This window comes from Macaca thibetana, chromosome 6 (assembly GCF_024542745.1).
Source record: "Macaca thibetana thibetana isolate TM-01 chromosome 6, ASM2454274v1, whole genome shotgun sequence".
NCBI classification, from domain to species: Eukaryota; Metazoa; Chordata; class Mammalia; order Primates; family Cercopithecidae; genus Macaca; species Macaca thibetana.
Window position 1 is genome coordinate 93,791,375 of NC_065583.1, and position 22,822 is coordinate 93,814,196.

The 22,822-nt window shown below is 36.2% G+C and overlaps 2 long non-coding RNA genes across 3 annotated transcripts in view; both read left to right on the top strand.

Moving 5' to 3' along the window:
* The window catches only part of LOC126956412 (uncharacterized), a 422,440-nt gene that overhangs the window by 238,658 nt on the left and 160,960 nt on the right, over positions 1–22,822 (top strand). The gene's annotated exons all lie outside the window — the stretch shown is intronic.
* Positions 3,195–9,993, top strand: LOC126956411 (uncharacterized). Its single transcript, XR_007726321.1, has 2 exons — positions 3,195–3,533; positions 8,577–9,993. It is a non-coding gene; the product is annotated as an uncharacterized LOC126956411 (long non-coding RNA).

Below are 22,822 nucleotides of genomic sequence, written 5' to 3' on the forward strand. Positions count from 1 at the left end.
AAAGCTACAAAATAGACAAAAGAATTAATAAAATGGCAATAATAAATCCTTACCTATCAATATTACTAAATGTAAATAGATTAAACTCCCCCATCAAAGGACACATAGTGGCTGAATGGATACAAGAAAACTCAATGTTTTACTGTCTATGAGAGAATAATTTTAGATTTAAAGACACACAGACTAAATGATAAAAGATGGAGAAAAGGAATTCCATGGAAATAGTAACCCAAAGAGAGCAGGGATGGCTGTGTTTGTATCAGACAAAATAGACTTAAGTAATAAACTGCCACAAGAAACAAAGATGGACATTATATAAACATAAAAGGGTTAACTTGCCAGGGAGATAAAACAGTTATAAAGCATATACATCTGTCATCAGGGTACCTAAATATATAAAGTAAATATTGACATAACTGAAGAGAGAAACAGCAATACAATCATATTAGAATACTTCAACACCTCTCCTTTCAATAAGGGATAGAATATTGGGACAGATAATTAATAATGAGACAGCAAATCTGAAAAATAACATAGATCAAATGAACCTAAGAGATATATACAGAACATATCATCCAACAGCAGCAGAATACACATTCTTCTCAGGCATACCTGGAACATTCTTCAAGATAGATTACATGTTAAGCCACAAAATAAGTTAACAAATTTAATGAGATTGAAATAATACAAAGTACTTTTGTGACCACAATGGAATGAAACTAGAAATCAACCAAAGAAAGAAAACTGGAAATTTTTCGTAACATGTGGAAAGTAAAAAACATATTCTTGAGCAGCCAATGGATCAAAGAAGAAATCAAAAGCAAAATCGAAAATACCTTGAGAAAAATTAAAATGAAATACAACATACCAAAACCTATGGGATGCAGCAAAAGCAATACTTAGAAGTTTATAGCAGTAAATGCCTACATTAAAAAAAGAAAGATATCAAATAAGCAGCCTAACTTTACACCTCAATGACCACAAAATTTAGTAGAAAGGGAAAAATAATGAAGAGTAGAGTAGAAATAAACAAAGTGGGAAATAAAAAACAATAGAAATTATGTGATAAAACTGAGGGTTTTTTTAAAAAGATAAAACGGTCAAAATTTTAGCCAGAATTACCAAGAAAGAGAAGAGAAAACATTCAAATAAAATCAGAAATGAAAGAAGAAACATTACAAGAAGCTGAGGCTAGGCGCGGTGGCTGACGCCTGTAATCCCAGCACTTTGGGAGGCCAAGGTGGGCAGATCATGAGGTCAGGAGATGAGATCGTTCTGGCAAACACGGTGAAACTCCGTCTCTACTAAAAATACAAAAATTAGCCAGGCATGGTGGTATGCACTTGTAGTCCCAGCTATTCAGGAGGTTGAGGTAGAATTGCCTGAACCCAGGAGGCAGAGGTTGCAGTGAGCTGAGATCATGCCACTGCACTCCAACCTGAGCCACAGAGTGAGACTCCATCTCAAAAAAAAAAAAAAAAAAAAAAAAAAGGAAGCTGGATATGGTGCCACGTACTTACAGTCCCAGCTACTTGTGTGGCTGAGGCATGGCATTGGAATTGCTTGAGCCCAGGAGTTCAAGGCCAGCCTGGGCAACATAGTGAGACCTTGTCTCAATAAAATCAAATAAAATAAAAGAAGAGACATTACAATTGATACTACAGAAATAAAAAGACTACTATGAATAATTATATCCTAATGAATTAGATAAGCTGGGTGAAATGGATAAGTTTCTATTATCACCCAATGTACCAAGTCTGAATCATAAAGAAATAGACAACCTGAACAGACCTATAGGTAATAACCAGTAATGAATTGAATAAGTTATCAAAACTCCTTCACAAGGAAAAGCGCAGAACCAGATGACTTCACTGGTGAAATCTACTAAACATTTAAAGAAAATTAATACCTATTTTTCTCAAATTATTTCAAAAATTGAAGAGAAATGAACACTTTTAAGCTTATTTTTTTATGGCCAACATTATCTTGATAGCAACACCAGACAAAGACACTACAAGAAAAGAAGACAATAGGCCAATATCCCTAATGAACATAAATAGAAAAATACTCCACAAAACATTAGCAAACAGATTCAATAGCACATTAAAAGAATCATGTATCATGATTAAGTGGGAGTTATCTGACGCAAGAATGGTTCAGCATTTAAAAATCAATTAACGTAGTGATATGCTATATTAATAGAATAATGGATAAAACTCACACGATTATCTCCATGAATACAGAAGAAGCACCTGACAAATTTCAACACTTTTTACAAATAACAGTCAGTAAACTAAAAATAGAAGAAAATTACCTTAACATAATAAAGTCATATATGAAAAGCCCACAGCCAACATCATGCACAATAATGAAAAACTAAAATATTTTTCTCTAAGATCAGAAACAAAGAAAGAATGTCCATTCTTACCACTTCTATTCAATGTAGTACTGGAAGTCCTAGGGAGAGCAATTAGGCAACAGAAAGAAATTAAAGAAATCCAAATCAGAAAGGAAGATGTAAAATTGTCTCTGTTTGCAATGACACAATCTTATAAGTAGAAAAAAAAGACTCCATAAAAAACATTAGAAATAATAAATGAATTTGGTAAAGTTGCAGGACAGAAGATCAACATATGAAAATGAGTTGTATTTCTATACTCTAAAAATGAATTATTCAAAAAGAAAATTAAGGAAACAAACCCATTTAAAAGACCATCTGAAAAGAATAAGACAGCCGGGCATGGTGGGTCACACCTGTAATTCCAGTACTTTGGGAGGCCAAGGTGGGCAGATCATGAAGTCAGGAGATCGAGACCATCCTAGCTCACAAGGTGAAACCCCGTCTCTACTAAAAATACAAAAAGTTAGCTGGGTGTGGTGGTGGGCGCCTGTAAACCCAGGTACTCAGGAAGCTGAGGCAGGAGAATGGTGTGAACCCGGGAGGCGGAGCTTGCAGTGAGTTGAGATTGCCCCACTGCACTCCAGCCTGGGTGACAGAGCAAGACGCTATCTCAGAAAAAAAAAAAAAAAAAAAAAGAATAAGACAAACTTAACTGAGGAAGTGAAAGACTTGTACTGTGAAAATCACAAAACATTGATGAAAGAAATTTCAAAAGACAAAGAAATGGAGAGACTTTCCACGTTCATGGATTGGAAGATTTAATACTGTTAAAATGTACATACTATTGTGCAGGGGCCTTTGAAAACAGTATGCTGAGAATAGATAGGGCTCAAGGACAGTATCTCCAATTGAACTTTTAATGAACTCCCGTAGGCGCCAAGAAGGCGGGCAGATAAGGAAGAGCATAGAAACAAGGAACTGAGTAGAAGGTTACATGTGGGAAAAGAAAGTTTGTTTTGCATTGCATTCTTTCTGCTGACGTGGGGTTTATGGAGTATAAATAAAGTGAGGCGGAGGCTCTAAGTGCGGCCGCCATGTTCTCTGTGTGTCTTTGTCTTTTGTGTGTTCTTTCATTCTCCACCACCCCCAGCACGGACCCCAACAAGTGGCGCAGCGAGCAGGGTCAGCACGGGTGAGTAGGGGAGAACAAGAAGGGGAACCCCCTAGGGGCGGGTAAGGCCCAGATATTGTTAAGGGGAACCTTCTTAAGCTTTCATTATGGGGAATTCCATCTCTCTGGCCTCAGAATATTTACAGCTGTTTCAAGGACTGTTGCTGTCTATAGGAGTAGAAGTGAAAGAAAAAGACTTTGAAGTGATTGTTTGCCCATGTTGAACAACATTGTTACTGGTTTCAGTATCAGACTAAAGTGCAGCTGAATCGCAGAGAATGGTTACAGGTAGTAAAAACTCTGCTTAGAGCTCTCCAGTTAGGGGATATTATGCCTCTAAAATTGTGGACCTTGTGTGACTCTATCACTCAGACATTAGAGTTACTTGAGACTGATTCAGAGTGTGGTAATGTAGCCACAGGAGGAAAGGTATCTGAGGATTTGAAAAAATAAATAAATAAATAAATCTGAAATGGAGCCCATTTGTGCCAGGATAACAGAGGATGGGGGGGGGAGGTGAGCAAAAGGGGGAGAAGAGAAAAAGCCAGCTCTTCCTTCTTCTAAGGGAAATTCTGACATGCAGTGTATTATGGAAATGCTTCAACAAATATTACAGATATATTCTTCTAATTCACCTTTGCGAGCTTTCCCTGTTTCTTTTCCTTCTGCCCTGTTAAAAGAGGATTTTCCAGTGCCTCCAACCCCCCAGCTTCCTTATCTTTACCTTTGTTTGGCAAAGTTGAAGCCCTGTTCACATCAGACATACTTTAAATTTATACTAAACACCTGTTTAATATGTTAAAACCAGTGTATATGTATATCTTGTTGTTTGTTAAAATATTATGAGTATTTCAATAGTCAATAAATAAACACATTAATATTAACTATTAATATTAATATAGTATTAATAACCCCAGCTAGGAAATTGTTATGTTATAGGGGTGCATAGGTTCCACCAATTTACACTCCAAACAGAAGTTGAGTATTCGAGCTGCTTAACACATTAACTACCTCTTGATATTTTCTGTGTTTTTAAATTTTAACCATTGTATTGTGTATGTAATGATTCTCAATTTGGTATTAATAATCATATTTACTAGTGAGTAATGATGTTAGACATATAGGTTTATTGTCATTTCTTTGTTCTGCTACTTTTGGTTGGGTTATTTGCCTTTTCTTATTAATATGTTGAGATTCTTTATATTTGGGGATATGAGTATTATTATATATTATATATACTTTTAATTAAAAAAAAATTTTTTTTAAGGAGCTGGATTTGTTTCCAATTATTTGTGCTTCTTTTGCTCCTAATGCTCAGTTTTCAAATGGTGGCAATAATGTCCAATTTAATGCCTTACAAATTAAATTTTTAAAAAGAAAAGAAAGCTGCCATTTCTAACTATGGACCTCAATCTCCTTTTATCCTTGGTCTTCTTGATATTTTTTCATCAGAAAATTTGATAATTCCTATAGACTGGAAGACTTTGGGGAAGGCTTTTCTTGATCGTTCTCAGTGGTTACAATTGCACAGCTGGTAAATGAACAAGGCACATGTACAGGCTAGGAAAAATGTTATGTGTTATCCCCCTGGACCCACTGAGGAACAACTCACAGGCACGGGCCAATATGCTACTCTTAATGCTCAGGCTGGTTTAGATGATGTTGCCCTTACTCAAATCAAGACTTTGTTTTTAAGGGCCTGAAATAAGGTAGAGATAACAGGAAAATGTTCCCTTTCCTCTGTGAAGATTTTATAGGGCACAAATGAACTATATCCAGATTTCATAGCCCATCTTCAGGATGCTGTCTTCAAAATTGTGGGTGCTGGCCTTGCTTGAAAAATTTTGTTACAAACATTGTCTTTTAAAAATGCTTATGCTGACTGTTAAAAATTGTTAAAATCGTTGAAGGCCAATGGGGCCAATTTAGATAAATATATTAAAACTTGTGTTAGTGTTGGAGGGGCTATTTATAATGCTCAATTATTTGCTGGAGCTTTGTCTAAAGCCTTAAAAGGAAATAACAAACAAGGTGTTTGCTTTCAGTGTGGTAAACCTAGACATTTCAAAAAAGAATGTCATAAAAATTGAACACTTTTATCCCTCAAGGCAGAAAGCTGCCTTCAGAGGTGTAAAAATGTTGTGGTAAATGTCGACATTGGACAAATAAATGTCGTTCCAAAACTGATAAAAGTGGAAATTTACTGTCTCCTCTCCTGGGAAACGGGAGTCGGGGCCCACAGGCTTGGGGCCCCAGCAATTACAATACAAGCCTACTACAATATTCAGTGAGCAATGACCTACAACATTAAGGAATAAATTCAAGTCCTCCTTAAGGATCCCACACCTTACCCCAGTTTCTCAGCTTTATGCGGCAACTAAGCAGAGCGCCGCTGCTGACTTAGCTATTACTCAGCCTTATACTTTGTCTCCTAATAGAGGAGTATATAAATTAGCTATTAGAGTGTGTGGCCCTTTGCCAAAAGGACATGATATTACTAATAAAATTCTTATTTTGGTACAAGTTTCACAATTTATATGCCTAGAGGCAGGGGAACGTATTCTCAATAGAGAGGGTTTGGTAGCACAGGAAAAACTGTTTTTTGGGAAACTTTAGTTTCTAATCAAAAGCCCTTATGTTCATTGCACATTAATGGAATAGTTTTAAAAGAGTTTATTGATATGGGGGTAAATATGTCTATCATTTGTTTAAATTATTGGCCTACACAATGGGAAAAAAGACAAGTTTCAGTTATACTCACTGGCTTGGGTGCTGCTTCTGTGGTTTATCAAAACGTAGAACCTTTAACCTGTGTCGGTCCTAAAGGTCAACAAGGTCAAGTGTTTTTTTTATATTATTCCTATCAATATTAATCTTTAGGGACAAAATCTTTCATAACAATTTGGTGCTTTTTTAAACATTCTTCATATTTCCTCAGCTGTCAAAAATATGATGTTTAAAATGGGCTACAATCCTTTAAACTCATAGCCACTGTTCACCAGTCTCAAGTTTTATAATTAAAGTGTAAAACGACCACTCCTCTTTAGGTGAAACAGTGGCCATTATCTAAAGAAATACTTAGGATTTTAAAAGAGTAAGTCAAAAAACAAATGGCCGAGAGGAATCTAAAGCCACGTACTTCTGCATGGAATTCCCGTCTTTGTCTTGTTCTTAAAACTATAAATGTTTACATTCAACCTAGGGAAAGTTTACAGCCCGGTCTTCCTAATCCTGCCCTTATCCCACAAAGTTAAAACCAGAGAAAAGCAGCAAGATGCTTTTGTATCATTACAAACTCAGCTTTCTTTCTACTCACTTAATATTACCACAGAAAAAATTTAACTGGATTTTCTTATTCAATATTTAGGTTATACCTTGGGGGCACAAAATATTCGACCCCAAAAAATTCAAATTCGATGTGATCATTTAAAAACATTAAATGATTTTCAAAAGCTTCTAGGAGACATTAATTGGATGCGTCCTGTTTTAGGAATACCAATATATCAGTTATAACATCTTTTTTCTATTCTAGAAGGAGATAGTCACTTGGACAACTCACGCCATTTAACTCCTTTGGCTTTACAGGAACTCCAGCTTGTTGAAGAGCAACTTCAAAAGGCCCTTCCTTTTGTTTATTTCATACTTTACCTTCTCCCACAGGAATGATTTATCAAACTAGTTGACCACTAAAATGGATCTTTTTGTCCAATAAAATATCTAAACGCTTGGCTACTTATATCGATCATTTAGCTGAACTGATCATCAAAGGACGGCATCACTGTCGACAACTTTGGGGAGGAGATCCTTCCTTAATTATCTCTCAATTCACTCATAATCAGATCACTTATCTTCTTGCAACTTCTGATTCTTGGCAAGTTGCTTGCGCTTCTTTTGTTGGACAATTTTCTACCCAATATCCTAAGTCTCCGATCTTTTCATTTTTTAGGCAACATTCTGTGTTGCCTTTCTCACCAATTTCTGTATTCCTGTTCAAGGTCCTACCTTTTTTACTGATGCTAGTAGCAATGATAAGGCTGGATATTGGAGTGTTCATCAATCTCGAGTTACAGTTTATCCTTATCCCTCGGTGCAACAGGGAGAACTGTTTGCTATTCTCATGGTCTTACTTGATTTCCCTACTACTGGTTGTAACATTGTTAGTGATTCTCAATACGCCGTTTATGTTACTTCTTACATTTCTCAGGCCACTTTACCTCTTTGTGCTACTTCTTCTCTTCAAAAACTCTTTTCCTTGTTATCTTCTACTTTGAGCCAACGTCGAGCTCCTTTATTCATCACTCATCTTCGTTCTCATTCTCAACTTCCTGGACCATTAGTTCATGGTAATACTCAGATTGATTCACTTTTAATAGGCCACCTACATGCTGCAGAACAAAAATATACTCTACATCACACTAATAGTTGTGGCCTTCAACGACAGTTTCATTTAACTTATAAACAAGCTCGTTCTCTTATTCAAGCTTGTCCTTCCTGTGCTCCTTTGAGCATTCCATCCTTCTATCCTGGGGTTAATCCACGAGGTGTCCCTTCTTTTGGACGATTAAAGTATGTTCATCATACCATTGATACCTTTTCTCATTTCTATTATTACTCATCTCTTAACTTGTTTCGCCATCATGGGCATTCCTCTTATACTTAAAACTAATCATGCCCCTGCCTATGTCTCTCGTAAATTACAAGTTTTCTTACAGCAATACAATATTCAACATATCATCGGTATCCCAGGCAACAGTCAAGGTCAAGCCATCATTGAGCGTGCAAATTTAACTTTAAAAACTCAAGTATTAAAACAAAACAAAAAGGGGGAAATGAGCCCCCCAGAAACCAGATTTTGAAACCAGATTTTGAAGGTTCTTTTTACCTTAATTTTTTTGAATCAATGGAGACAATTGCAAGATTCCGCTGCCGTAACCCATCTTTCCTCACCTCCCTCAGTGATAGTCCTCGCTGACAGTTTAAAGCTTTGGTATCCTAATGAAGAAGGTAAGTATGTTCAAGGGCAAGTTCTAAAACAGGGACGGGGCTATGCTCTTGTCCTTACAGGGAGCGGACCTGAGTGGTTTCCTACAAGATGATTGAAACCCTGTTGAAAAGAAAACTGGATTCAGCATGCATTTCTTCCTTTGTTGGATGTGCCTCGGCGGGGGACTTATTTCTCTTAGTGAGGCTTTGTATGAATATTGGACTTATATTCCCTTTCCGCCCTTGTATCAGGGAGTCGCCTGGGGGGAGGCGGAAATTAAGGTTTTCACCAATGACACTACTTGGATGCCATCCCCCTATATAGACAAGGAAAATATAGAACAGGAAACAGGAATTATAAACAACACATATCAATTTGGAGTGGAAGGAGTTCCAATATGTATGGGAAATAGTTCTCATTGTCTCCGAAAATCGCATGAAGCCTGGGCTGTTTGTTATAATCATAGTCATGTGGCTGCTAATACTGTTATTATTGTAACTAGAAGTTTTTAATATAATCATACTGTATATAGTAATGAAACTATTCCTAGTTCTTTACTTTTTTGTCCTATTCTAGAGGTTTCTCCTAATATTGAGGTGCTGGAGTGACAACAATGTCAGGGAACTAAACCCCGGATTTTATTAGAATATAATGGAATGTAAATAACTGATTGGAGTGTGCATGGTTATTTTCAAATAAAATTTAGTCACATACCTTTGAAATGACACTGGGTAAATAAAACTATTGCTGCTAACAGTAATGAAACCTTGGTATGGCGTGAAGGAGGCCTGAAGTACAGAGTCATCTTTGGAAGTTGTTAGCTGCAGGCGATGCCATTAGCACTTTTGTGGGGAATATGTCCCTTAATCTTTCTAACCCTACTAACTCCTTTCATATTCAGTTATATCGAAATACCTCCTGATATATTATTGCTTGTGTCCGTGAGCCCTACCTATTATTAGCAGGGAATTTGACATGGGATAATGATACGGGGATTGTTAATTGTACAGATATGTGTACATTTTTGTCTTGCCTCAATCATTCCTGGTGGCACAACTTTACTGGGGATATTTATATCCTCAGGGCTTGTAAGGAAATTTGGCTACCTGTTAACCTTACGTGACCGTGGGGGGCATCACCTCTTGAAACTTATATTTGGACTTCTCTCCAGTGAACCCGCCGTGCCCTTGGACTTATAATTGCCTCGGTGATGAGTCTTGTTGCCATCACCTCCACTGCGACCGTAGCAGGACTCGCTCTTCATCAAAGCATACAAAATGCTGAATTTGTGCAGCAATGGCACAAGCAATCTCACCGGTTATGGCTTTAACAACGAAACATTTATTCGCAACTTGCTGAAAGATTGGACAACATGGAGCAAGCATTGACATGGCTTGGAGATCAGCTCACTGTACTTAGTACTCGGATAACATTACAATGTGATTGGAACTCCACTCAATTTTGTGTAACGCCTGTGCCTTTTAACATCTCTCAAAATTGGACAGTAATCTGAAAATTATTAGTAGGCCATAAAAATATTAGTTTGGACATCCAAGAGCTCACTCAGAACATTTCCGAAGCATTTCGACAACAATTACATGTGTTGTCCGGAACCGTAACCCTGCAAGAGCTGGGTCAGTGCCTTGCTGCCTTTAACCCATGGACCCAGATGAAAACATGGATTTCTACAATCTCTGGAAGTATATTGTTTTGGGCACTCGAATTGGATCTACTTCTTTTGGTGATCTGATGCTCCCTCCGTCGCCTCCAAAAACAAAAGAAAACACAGGAACAAATATAGGCTACCTTTTTAGGATTGAGGCAAAACAAAACAAAAAGGGGGAAATGCAGGGGCCTTTGAAAACAGTATACTGAGAATAGATAGGGCTCAAGGACAGTATCTCCAATTGAACTTTTAATGAACTCCCGTAGGTGCCAAGAAGGCGGGCAGATAAGGAAGAGCATAGAAACAAGGAACTGAGTAGAAGGTTACATGTGGGAAAAGAAAGTTTGTTTTGCATTGCATTCTTTCTGCTGACGTGGGGTTTATGGAGTATAAATAAAGTGAGGCGGAGGCTCTGAGTGTGGCTGCCATGTTCTCTGTGTGTCTTTGTCTTTTGTGTGTTCTTTCATTCTCCACCACCCCTGGCACGGACCCCAACACTATTGAAAATGATCTACAGATTCAATGCAATTTCTATCAAATCTTAATGGAATGCTTTACAGAAATAGTAAAAACAATTCTACAATTCATATGAAACAACAGAGGACTTCAAATAGCCAAACCATCTTGAGAATGAACAAAGCTAGAAGTGTCACACTTGAATATGTAATTTCAAAGCACATTACAAAGCTACAGTAATTAAAACAGTGTGGTACTGGAATAAAAATAGATATATAGACTGATAGAACAGAATAGAGAGCCCAGAAATAAACCTATACATATACAGTCAACTCATCTTTGACTAGTGTGCCAAAAATACGCAATGGGAAAAAGTCCCTTCAACAAATGGTGTTGGGAAAACTGAATATCCATATACAAAAGAATGAAGTTGGTCTCTTTCTTACACTTCCCAATACAGAAAAATCAACTCAAAACAGAATAAAGGCTTAAATATAGTACCTGAAACTTTAAAGCTCCTAGAAAGAAACAAAGGGGAAAAGCTTTATGACACTGGTCTTATCAATTATTTCTTTTACAAAATGCCAAAAGCACAACCAACAAAAAGCAAAAATAGACAGGTGGCACTACATCAGACTAAATAGCTTCTGCACAGCAAAGGAAACAATCAGCAGAATGGAAAAGTAACCTACAGAATGAGAAAAAAGAAATACTTACAAATCAAGTATCTAATATGGGGTTAATATCTTAAATATATAAAGAACATCTACAACTCAATAGCAATAAAACCCTTATAGTTTAAAAAATGGACAAAGGGACTTAAACATGCAATTTTCTAAGACGACATAAAATGGCCACAAAAATATGATAAAGTGCTCAATATTACTAATTATCAGGGAAATGCAAATGAAAACCACAATGACATATAACCTCACATCTGTTGGGATAGTCATCATGAAAAAAAAAACTAACAAGTATTGGTGAGGATGTAGAGAAGTTGGGATAGATGTGCACTCTTGGTTGGAATGTGAAATGGAGCAGCTACTGTGGAAAGTATGAAGATTCTCCCAAAATTTAAGTGTAGACCCACCATAAGACCCAGAACTTCTACTTCTGGGTATATATATCTAAAACAACTGAAAGCTGGATTTTGAAGTTGCTTGCACACCCATGTTCATTGCAGCATTATTCACCATGGCTTATATGTCCATGAACAGATGAATGGATCGGGAAAGTGTGGCATACACATACAATAAAATATTATTGGCCTAAAGCAAGAAGGCAATCCTATCATACGCAACAACATGCATGGACCTTGAGAACACTATGCTAAGTGAAATAAACACATCTCAAAAAGACAGAACATATGATTCCACTTGTACAAGTCATATATAGTAGTCAAACCCACAAGTAGAATGGTGGTTGCTGGGGCTGGAAGAGGAAGTGAAGAGTCATTGTTCGATGGGCATAAAGTTTCAGTTATGCAAGATGAAAAGTACTAGCAATATTCTCTATGACATCATGCTTATACCTAACAATATTGTTATAATTAGTTTAATACAGATAATTAAAATTTTCAAAGGGTAGATTTCATGTTATGTAGGTGTTTTTTAACCACAATAGCAACAACAAGAAAAGCCAAGTCTGAAGTCCATAACACATGTTCAGCATGTATAAGGATGTTGAAGTGGGCTGACATCCAGTGTAAAAATATAGACATAATATATTCCTGTTTATCTACATTATTGACAACTATACTTTTTTTTCTATTGTACTTTAGTTGTACAGCTTAGGATTAATCATAACCTATAGTTTATAATGTGGTCTCATTATTAGTTCGTATATGGCCTATGTTTTAGTTATTATTTAATTAGTTATTTTAAGTAATAAATAAACACATATCACTCACAACAAAAGCTAGAAACTTGATAATCTTATATAGTACATGATTTTCCCCAACAACACATTTCTTTGCTACTCCCTTGATCTCATTTTCATTAGAATGTCAATAGACATAATTTTGTTTCACAAACAGTGTCTCCATGTTTTCAAATAAATTTTGAAAACTATTCTTCCATCTTCATATTCATTTTCAAATGAGTACTTTGGTTGCTTTAAATTAAAATGATACAGCATTTTTCTGTCCTAGAACTAAAGGTAATGTCATGTTTGAAACGTAATTCAGGTAAATAGTTATAAAATTATTGAACAAGTTTTTAATGTAATGTAAACAGATTGAAATGATACAGCCTTTCAGATCCAGTCAATATAAAATTGCCATGAATCTTGTAATTTGCTCTAAAGTAGTAAAATCCAAAAAGGACTTAGAACAATAGAAGGCTTCTTTTAGTTAACTTCAGTAAATGTTTATTAAGTACCTACCAAATAGGAAGTATAGAGTTTGGCATTGGTGGTAGTAGTGGTTCAACATGACTAAGATAATGATCTTTAGGTGAGGAGTTTAAATTTTAATAGAGGAGAGGCACATGTCACAAATAACTGTGATTCAAGATAAAATGACACAAATTCGAAATGTTAAGTAAAAACAAAGTAAAGGTAAGCAATTATAATTCTGAATTGAGGATGGAATCAATACTTAAGGAAGATTTTTTTTTTTTCTTTGAGACAGAGTTTCATTCTGTCTCCCAGGCTAGAGTGCAGTGGTGCGATCTCAGCTCACTGCAACCTCCACCTCCCGGGTTCAGGGTTCAAGCAATTTTCCTGCCTCAGCTTCCCAAGTAGCTGGGATTATAGCCACATGCCACCACACCTAGCTAATATTTGTATTTTTAGTAGAGATGGGGTTTCACCATGTTGGCCAGGCTGGTCACAAACTCCCGACCTCCAGTGATCCACCCGCCTCGGCCTCCCAAAGTGCTGGGATTACAGGCGTGACCAACCGTGCCTGGCCTTAAGGAACACTTTTTTTTTTTTTTTTTTTTTTTTTTTTTTGAGACGGAGTATGGCTCTGTTGCCCATATTGGAGTGCATTGGCGTGATCTCAGCTCACTGCAAGATCTGCCTCCCCAGTTCAGGCCATTCTCCTGCCTCAGCCTCTTGAGTAGCTGGGATTACAGGCACCCACCACCATGCCTGGCTAATTTTTCTATTTTTAGTAGAGGCAGGGTTTCACCATGTTAGCCAGGATGGTCTTGATCTCCTGACCTTGTGATCCGCCTGCCTCGGCCACCCAAAGTGCGGGGATTACAGGCATGAGCCATTGTGCCCAGCCTTAAGGAGGATTTTTATAGCTGAGTAGGATCCAAATAGATCTAAGTGGGAGATGGGGATAAAAATACAGGAGAAAGAGTAATTCCAAAATGTTATTTTAAAGCAGGGTGACCAATTCATCCTTGTTTGTTTGGTACTTTCCAGTTTTAGTACTGAAAGTCCCAAGTTGCTATGATCTGAATGTTTATGTCCCTTCCAGATTCATATGCTGAAATCCTCACTGCAATGTGATGATATTAGGAGGTGAGGCCTTTTGGAGTGATTGTATCATGGGGATGGAGCTCTCATGAACATGATTAGTGCCCTTATGAAGGAGGCCCCAGAGAGACCCCTCACTCCTTCCATCATGTAAGGTTAGAGTGAGCAGATGGTTTTCTATGAGCAAGAGGGCCCTCACCAGACATCAAATTGCCAGTGCTTTGATTTGGGACTTCCCAGCCTCCAGAGTCATGAGAAATAAATTTCTATTGTTTATAAGCTACCCAGTTTATTGTATTTTGTTATAGCAACCCTCATGGTCTAAGACACATGTCATGGGTAAAGGGCAAACCCAGATGGTTGATCACCTAGAGAACAATCAACACCTTTCCTGCCATTCCTTCTAATTTCACAAACAATGAAACACACACAGTCCCATTTGCCCAGACCTTAGGTGTCAGCTTTAGGAAACTTTCAGCAGTTTTCCCTGTCTCTACTACATTTTCTGAAAAGTGAGGTTTAAGACTCCAAAGTTCCTTATCTTTCCCAGTTACCTCCAGCTGCACTTCCCTTACCAAGAGCAATGATTCTTTAAAACCTACTCAAGTCCCAAACTCTTTTACTGATAAGATATCAAATCCTGGCCTTTTGCACCTCCTATTCTCTCATCTCTGCCATACTTTATTCTTGCTGAGCTTTTATGATGTTCTTATCAACACCGTTGGTCCCTTAACCCTAGCCAGATTCTCCCAACTTGTCAGTCAGTTCCTGTTTATTGAGATTATCTGCATACTAACATTGTTGAGATGAAGCACTTAAGAATCAGATAGGTTAATTTTTCATCCATCTCTGCCTGTTACTACTATCCATATGAGCTTAAGCAGTAGAGATATCTTCTCTGAACCTGTTTTTTCAGTTGGAAAATAGGAGATAATACTGTTTCCTATTTCATGGAATCCCTATGGGATTAAATGATATCACTCACAAAATACATTTTTAAAAGAAACAAATTTTAGAATTTTATGGGCAGTCTGACTATAATTTTGTGTAAAAATGTATACCAAGTGTGTTTTTCTGTATGAATATTTATAAATGCAATAAAAAGAAGAATAAAATGAAACTTGACAAGGAAGAGATTTCAGAGGGGGTATGGAAAAGGAGGGAAATATGAAGAAAATTATCTCCACATTTCATCTTTGAATTTTATAAATATTAAACCATGAGCACACGTTATTTCAAAATTAAGATATAGAAAAAATTAGGAGAAAAATAAACAAGCAAAAACTTCACAGGGGATTTAACACTTGAGTGAATCTTAAAAACTGATGCTTCATACCTGGGAAGTAAGAAAGAAAAAGATGTTCCAGCAAAGAGAGAGAGAGTAGTGTGAGCCACTGAATAGAAAATGCAATGCTGCCAGGACCCTGATGAAATTGGAATGATGAGAGACTGCGTACATTGAGAGAGATGTGAGTGGGAGCATCATAAGAAACAAGTTTGGAGCCTAGAGACATGCCTGGGGCCAGATCTGGGAGTCACCAGAAATGAGACTGGAGATATGGTGGGGCCAGATTTGGGAGGGTCATCAGAAATGAAGCTGGAGTAATGGCTCAGGCCATATCTGGAAGCCCTATGAATGTAATACTATGGAATTTAAACTTTATCCTCAAAGTAATGGGAAAGCATTGAAGGGTACTAAGAATGGGAAAAATAATGGAAGGGTACTAAGAATGGGAAAAATAATGGGACAAAGAATGGAAAAATATTTTAGGGGAAAAAACAACTGTGTTAAAGATTGATCAGAAGGAGTAGTCAAAGCTGCAGACTGGAAAAGAAAATCACAAACTCTTCCAGTAGTCATAAAAAGAGATGATGACAGCTAGACCAAAGCCGAGGCCAAATAATATGTTTTTTATGCTGTGATTACAATTAATAGATAACATTTATTGCAATAGCTCTTAATAGCTAACATTTATTTAGCCAAGCTTAAATTGGCTAAACACTATAAATGGATATCTCAATTATTTCTCACAGCTCAATAAAGTAGATACTGTTAATATTTCTGTTATATAAATGAGGAAACAGAGAGATCAGTACTTGCCCAAACACACCTATATGATAAACAGTGTCACCAGGATCTAATCTATACAGCTTGGTTCCCTGGTCACACTTTCAACCTGAATGTCATAAGCCCTACACCTAAAGTGTTCTCGATGTCAAAGAAAAAGTGCACCAGACAGAATTAAATAGGCAGAGAAGACATTATTCAAGACTTTTGCAATTATTCAAGACTAAACAACTCCACTGAAACAAAAGACAGGAGGAATTAGTGAGTTAGTGAAAAAAAAAGTACTGGAAGATGTTAGAAAGGAGGAGGTTGATCAATGCAATTTGGCCATCTAAGTTTGCTAATTGTTGCTTATTGAAGAAGTTAGGCCCCTATCTTCTCACAGAGACTGGGAGATGGGAGTGCAATCTTTTTCTGGTGATTATATTTCAAAGGCATGTCTTCCAGATCCATGAAAAGACATTCCCGGGTTGTAAAACTGGCCAGGGGCTCAGAGGAGATTTACATATCAAAGGGACAGAAAAACATTATTTGTATTATTTTTATTTTTTCCATTTTTTTTAGATTCAGGCGCTTCATATGCAAGTTGTTACATGGGCATATTGCATTGTGCTGAGGTTTGGGCTTCTATTGATCCTGTTGCCCAGACAGTGAACGTATTACCCAATAGGAAGTTTTCAACCCTTCCTCCTGTCCTTTGGGGTCCCTAGTATCTACTGTTCTCATCTTTATGTCCATGTGAACCCAAGATTTACCTCTCACTTATAAGTGAAACATGTAGTATTTGATTTTTTGTTCCCATGTTAGTTCACATAGGATAATAGCCTCCAGCTGCATCCATGTTGCTGCAAAGGACATGATTTCATTCTTTTTCATGGCTGTGTAGCATCTGTGCAGTATATGTACCACATTTTCCTTATCCAATCCACCATTGATGGGCATCTGGATTGATTCCATGTCTTTGCTATTGTGAATACTATGACAATGAACATCCAAGTGCAGATGTCTTTTGGTAGAATGATTTATTTTTCTTTGAGTATATACCCAGTAACGGGATTGCTGGGTCAAATGGCAAATCAACAAACAAAAAGCAAATAACACGATTAAAAAATGGACAAAGGATATGAACAGTCACCTCTCCAAAAAAGATATGCAAGTGGCCAACATACACGTGAACAAATGTTCAACATTACTAATCATCAGAGAGATGCAAATCAAAACCACAATAAGAGACCATCTTACACCAGTCAGAATGGTCATTGTTAAAAAGTAAAAAAAAAATGGCAGATGTTGGGACAGTTGTGAAGAAAAGGGAAGGCTTAGCCACTGTTAGTGGAAATGCAAATTAGTTCAGCCCCCGTGGAAAGCAGTTTGGAGATTTCTCAAAGAGCTAAAAATAGAACTACCATTCGACCCAGCAACCCAATTACTGGGTGTATACTCAAAGAAATGTAAATTGTCTACCAAAAAGGCACACATAGTCACGATTGGTGCAGCACGATCACAAAAGCAAAGACATGGAATCAGCCCATCAACAGTGGATTGGATAAAGAAAAATAACTTATAATTGCAAATTATCTAAAGTAAATGCTCTAATAAAAAGAAGATCAGGAGCCTATAGTCAAGAAGAAACCTGTCTAAAGTTCAGTCAAGGTGAGGAGAACCCTATTCTTCATCACTGATTATTCCGAAATACGGGATTCAGTAATTCAGTGTAATTTAAACTTAATTCTACTGAGGAAACTCATGCAAATGGCATGTAAGTCACTAATATACATAACCTATTTTAAATTATAATATTTACATGTACATTTTAAAAGTTAACACACCAGTATACATTACAAAATTTAATATACATCTTCAAAGTAAAATTTTCTGTTTTATAGGCATTTTAAAACAGCACGTAGTAATGAACGTGATGACTCAATAACAACAAAGATAATAACCAATATTTATTCAGTATTTACTATGTGTCAGATGTCGAGCTAAATTTTTTCTTTTATGCTCCTAAGAACAATCCTGGGAGGTAAGTACAACAGTATCTTCATTTTATGGATGAGGAAACCTGTTCTTAGAAGGTCACACAATATATGCATTGAACCATAAGTAAGACTGGCTACCTAGTTTGTCAAACCCAGTGAAAAACGAAAATGTGGAACCTCTTGTTCAGAAATCACTAAGAGTTTCAAGACAGTGACAACAGAACCTTAAACAGAACAGGATCCTTACAAGCACAGGTTGCACACCCAGAAAGCCAGCCCTACCTGCCCTTAAGTTTGTGCTTTTAGCCTTCTGGATGTACTCTGTCTCTTCTGAGTAAGTTATTAAACGGTGAGGTTTCTGGGGGTACCCAGAGTTGTTAAGTCATTATCAATTGACCTGAAATGCCCTTTTTAATGCCTGGAAGAAAGATCCTTTTTCACAGACAGGATCTGGATGTTTAATCCTACCTATATCACACTGCTTCTCAGTGAGGTATCAAAGTATTATGAAGATTTGAAACTCTTTACTGAGTTTCTGTCTGAAAATAGTAAATGTCTGCAACAAAGGAGGACCTTACAATACAAAGGGGAACTACAGCTAAATACTAGCCTACAGACAGCAGCTCCTTTCACTGTGTACTATAACAGCAAGTATTACTGCATCCGATTAGAACTGAACTTGGATGATATAGTACAATTTTTAGATGGCAAGAAATAGCAGGAATGCAAATAAATGAAAGGGTTTCATTTTGTTTTTCTTTTTTTACATTTAGAGTAAATAGAAAGATATACAGTAGTACTGAGGCTACTACCAGGAGAAGGCAATATTGGTACTGAACAAAAAACAGTTTCTTCACACTAAAGTACAGCAAAGTTGAGAAGCATGAAATAAAGACGTTTTCTAGATTCCAATTCCATTATTTCCAGGAGGTGGGAAAATTTTACTTTGAAGATGTATATTAAATTTTGTAATGTATATTGTGTGCTAACTTTCAAAATGCACATGTAAATATTATAATTTAAAATAGGCTATGTATATTAGTGACTTACATGCCATTTGCATGAATTTCCTCAGAAAAATTAAGTTTAAATTTCACTGAATTACTGAATCCCATCTTTCGGAATAACTGATGATGAGGAATACTTGAGGATTCTCCTCACCTTGACTGAACTTTAGGTGGGTACTATCCAGAGTGACTACTAATATCACTACATGATACATGATTGGGACTTAGGTAATGGTTCATTGCAAACAGCAATAACAGAGTAGCAGATTCAGATTTCATTAAAAAGAAGGTTCGTTTCTATTTGAAAATTCATTTTCCTTTTTCGTAGTTAGGATCAAAATGGAGCTAAACATAGACCAAATAGGATATCCATTGTAATACAGGTCATTCATAGGTTTTTTCTTTATTTCAACATCTCCAACACCAGCTCTTTGAAAAGACTTGTATGAATTCTATAACTAAAAATTTCTCACTGGGGACAGACCAGAAGTTATTGTCAGGATGACACATATTCTGTTGTGACCGTTGTTTGGCATTTTGTGTATTTTTTAGAAGTGACTAGTCGTCCTTCTGAATATATTGACAAAATATTAATCAATTTTCATAAATATAATTATAACCTTTGACTTAAATATATTTTTCTTCAAAAACAAGCACCTTGCTTATGTAGTGTAGTTTTAAAGTAACTTATTAAGATAAAATTGACATAAAATGAAGTGTACATATTGAAAATGCAATGTAAGTTTTGAAATAAATATTTGTCAGGGAAGCTTTGCCAGAAGCAATATAATGAACCTATCTGTCAACCCTCAAAATTTCCCCTTGTCCTTTAATAATCCCTCTTTTCCCATGCCCATTCTCCCCTTCCAGGTGGCTCCCCAGGCAACCGATCTGTTTCTGTCACTAGAGACTAGTTTGCCTTTTTAAAGAACTTTATATTAAAATAATCACTCAGTATGTACTTCTTTTACCAGTATAATAATTTTGAGATTCATCTACATGGTAGTCTGCATCAATAATTCATTCCTTTTAATTGCTGAATAGTATTCCATTGTATGAATAGAACACATTTTATTTTAACTGTTCACCTGTATTTGTGTGTTTGTGTTGTTTCCACTTTGGGGTTATTACAAATAAAGCTACTATGAACTTTTTCATCCAAATCTTGGATGGAAAAGTATATTTATTTCTCCTGGACAAATAGTTAAGGATGGGATAACAGATTATTTGGAAGATGTGTATCTAAAAATGTAAGACACTACCAAACTATTGATCAAAGTGTTTAAAACTGTTTATTTTCCAACCAGCAGTGTAAGAGAGTTCCAGTTACTCCACATTCTTGCCAATAGTTGTAATAAATATTTTCTATATTTCTTATGATATATACGCATGTATATTAGCATAACAGTATTCAGATCATATAATATTCATTGATAATAAAGATATAAAATACAGTTTATTTTAAAAGGTGGGAGGACAGAGGCAAATAGCCACATTTCAAAGGCGTCTTTAGAAATCTGTCACCTTTCTGTTAATTCCCAGTCATTATCATTAAACACAATAAAAATTATGACTCAAAATATTAAATAGATAGATATTATTTAATGCTAAAGCCACAGTGATTATTTATTTATGGATACAGAAGTTACAAATAAGCCCAGCAAAACTATAGGTGAAGATCAAAAAGGAAATAAATTAGAGCACAAACAGCTTCTTAAGAAATAGGAGTAGAACTAGTATAGCTCTAATGCATCAGCGGAGTAAGCAGTATCTAGCTACTAAAGTCATTTGTGCTTAGATTAAGGCAGCAAATTTTTTGCCTCTTAAATGTATTTCTATAGGACTCCAAACAATCTAGAGTACCCTGAATCACTAGTAACATCAATAATTTTGGTTCTGCTTCCATCAGAAGATGGGATGTGCTTTTGTCAAGATGTCAGGTATCAGATCTCTTTTCAAAGACTGCAAGAGATGAAAGTAGCACTCCTTGAGGTCAGAAGCTAACTGGTGTCTTTTAGTGTTATTTATTATCTGAGAAACATGAGTCAATTCATAAGAAACTCCCGGTGGAGAGTACTCACAATCGGCCTTCAGTTTCAACTCTTACTGTTCTGCAAGGCAATGGAAGATGAACAGTGATGATTTTGGGGTCTCTGCACAGAGGTGAAGGGGTTAGAGTATGAACTTCCCTGATCTTCCTTGGGTGCTGTTAGCAGTGACATCTACCTACCTTACTCCTTTTTTATAATAAGTTGAATTTATTAATAAAATCCCATTCCTAATCATTTATTTCCTCATGATCGAATATAATCACAGACATGAGATCTCAATACCTTCTGGGAAAGTTCATTTTATTTGAGAGTGTTTAATGGGTAGATGGTGCTTCCTCTTACCTTAGGAGCTGAAATTTGCCTCTTAATCATTTCTCTCTAACTAATGGAAGATTCCCTACTGCTAACAAAGAGACTTACTGAGAAAAGGATGTAGAAATATCATGAAGAGTATGAGTTTGCCTCATATTTCCACCACTTCACCTCCAGATAATGTTTGCCTTCCTTATCTTGTGAAATGTCTACAATAATAACCACATCTTAGTGTTGCTTGAACACTAAATGAAATTATTTTAATGCATAGTCCCTACTTGATAAATTCAAGTTCCAACTCTGAGTTACACTATTGTCCCCAGTGAACCTGATAGCCTAGCTCAAGTTAGGAAGGTCAGACTTTCTCTGGCAAAAACTTTTATTGCTCATGCTCTTTGATCATGCTTCATTTTTAGAAGTTTCCTACGCTGAGATTTTTAATGGGAATTGAGAGCTAAAATTTTAATGTTTTCAAATAAGCTTTAAACTCTTGTATTCATCAGTTCCTTTTTGGTCCTTAATTTCTAAAATTACAAAGAAAGTCTAAAAGCTATCATGTAAAAAAAAACAAATTTTATTTAGTGGCACATTAAATATTTTCAGTTTCAATTTGCCTACAACAACCTAGCCACAGTTGTTTCAGTGTCTATCTGCTTATCTGTCAACCACATACTGATTTTCCTCCTGTGATCCGCCACAAACCAGCCGTATTCCAGATAAATGTTCCCAGTAAAATCAACAATAATACCATTAAATCCTAGTCTTGTTGACTGGAAGAACTGGGGCAAACTCATCAAACCCAAAAAGAAAATTGGTGGATGTATGTTTATCTCCCTGGCACAATAGCATCTTTGTAGGAAATACCCAAACTCTTATTGCATGCCTACTGTCAGACTCTATTGACAATATGCTTAATCACCGAGTTCTCTGCATTTGGGAAGCTTCATTCCTTTTCTCTGGTATTTTTTAAAAATATATCTTATTCCTGCCTTTCAAGCCATCCACAAAGCTGTCAATTTTCTTTATGCACTTCTTTCTCCAAATGTCTACATTGCTAATAGTACCTGATAATTCAAATAAAATATAGCGAGCATCCTACTCTAAGAGAATACCTTCAACTTAACCAATCTAGTCTTATACATTTTTAAGTTGTCAATTTTTTTTTCTCACTATAATTAAAATTGCCAGTTGCCCAGGGACAAAGTGAGTGTCTGAGATGAAACAAAAAAAGAAATATGAGCATTTGTGATTTAGAAATCAGATCATTTACACTGTTCATAAAATAGTATTTATTATGAAATCATCATCTTTTGCTTATTCTATCTCCACTTCTTGATTAGCCACTTAAAAGAATT